Here is a 2,094-nt window from a genome sequence, read left to right as displayed (position 1 = left end):
TCACCCAAAACCCTGTGACCCTCTTCACGGTACTTCTCATTTTGCTGTTGTACTTGATCCTTGCGTTCTGGGCCTTGCACAGAGATGAAACGGACCAGTATCTTAGGGAACATGTGATAGTTCTCCTTGATAACGATCCTTATGATAATGTGTGTTATCTAGTCACTGTTTTTACAGGAAGCCGTTGTGGTTCTGGGACCAGGGCCAATGTCTTTATCCAACTGCATGGAACCAAAGGTAGCAGCGATGTGCACTGTTTAAGCCATCCACAATTTACGACTCTCTACCGAGGAAGCATCTGCACTTTCCTCCTAGCGACGAAAAAGGACTTGGGTGACATCCATTCCCTCCGTGTGTGGCACAACAACGAGGGCAGGTCCCCTGAATGGTATTTAAGTAGAATCAAAGTGGAGAATCTGTTCAGCAGACACATCTGGCTCTTCATGTGCCGAAAATGGCTTTCTATCGGATCATCTTTGGACCGAACCTTTCAAGTAATGCCCCCAGATAAGCCTCTCAAGAAAATGGACTTTTTCCTCATAGATTTAAGTTACAAGCTGGGGAGAAGCCACTTGTGGTTCTCCGTTTTTTCTGGTGTCATTTCTACACCATTCAATAGGCTCCAGAGGCTGTCCTGTTGCTTAGCAATGTTGTTATCCACGCTTCTGTGTAATATTATGTTCTTTAGTCTAGAGAAGGAGATCGAAGCAGAGCCACAAGAGCAGAGGTACATCAGGTCAATGGTGATCGGACTGGAAAGTGCCTTTATTACCCTCCCTGTGCAACTAGTGATCAAATCTTTGTTCATGTATTCCCAGAGGAGACCTCAGGTGACTCTACATGAGGTCACTCCTCGGAAACATCCTTTGAAAGCACCAGCAAGGCAGCACTGGGAAGAACGATTGGGAAACTGGCATGCCTATGAAATTGATAAGGCAAGCTCCCAGGAGCCTGTGTCTAACAGACATCATGCAAAACCCAAGGGTTCTGTCAACGTCACCTCTAAAAGACAGCCCCCGGCCAAGCAAGCAGAAAGCCAAGGGTCTCCCATCAAAAGCAAGGTCTCCAGAACTCAAAGCAAGGTCTCCAGAAACCAAAGCAAGGTCACTCAAGCACAAAGCAAGTTCTCCAACATCCAGGGAAGAAATATAAACACCAATAACCCAAATATTGAAGACAATACAAATGTTTCTGATGAGCAGCCTCCCCAGCCAGGTTCAACAGCCCTTAAAGAGAAGACTAGAATGGTCCTGCCACAATGGTGTGTTTGTGTCGCCTGGCTCTTGGTTTTTCTTACCTGTGCAGTATCCTCCTTCTTCATCATATTTTATGGACTGACTTACGGCCTCGAAAAGTCAACAGCATGGCTGTTTGCATCGTTTTGTGCGTTCACTCAGTCAGTCTTTCTTGTGCAGCCATCTAAAATCATGCTCGTATCAGGCTACAGAACACGGAAGGCCAAGTACTGTAAAAACGTTTCATGGATTGGCAACAGCCGCTTCTCTGAGATCAAGCTGCACAACATTCGGAAGGACCCAGAAGAAATGGACAGACGCCACCGGTATGTCATGGAGCTCCGAAACTCGAGAATGTACCAGCCTCTCACCCAGGACGAAATCACAATATTCCAAAGAAAGAAGAGGATCAAGAGAAGAGCTTTCCTGTTCCTGAGTTACATCCTCACTCACTTCATCTTTCTGGCTCTCTTGCTGAGCCTAGTCACCATCCTACATCCCACTGACAGCTTTTACTATAATCAGTTTACTCGGGACCAGTTCTCTGTGGATCTGGCAGGCGTGACCAGGCTGGAAGACATCTATCAGTGGCTGAACAGGGTGCTGTTGCCTCTGCTCCACAATGACCCGAATCCCACGTTTTTCCCTGACAGCTCCTCTAAAATCCTTGGCTTGCCACTCATGAGGCAGGTGAGGGCGCAACCTGGAGAGATAATGTGTCTGCCGGCCAAGAAATTTGTGGAGGGCAGCCTCAAAGGAGAGATTCGCTGTCACCCCGAATATGGCATTCACCCAGAAGACACAAAAAACTACTCTGGGTCATGGAATAGAGTTAGTAAGCGGGACACTGACAAGACGA

The sequence above is a fragment of the Bison bison genome, unplaced genomic scaffold (assembly GCF_000754665.1).
Source record: "Bison bison bison isolate TAMUID 2011002044 unplaced genomic scaffold, Bison_UMD1.0 scf7180017864079, whole genome shotgun sequence".
NCBI classification, from domain to species: Eukaryota; Metazoa; Chordata; class Mammalia; order Artiodactyla; family Bovidae; genus Bison; species Bison bison.
This window is presented reverse-complemented; position numbering follows the sequence as displayed.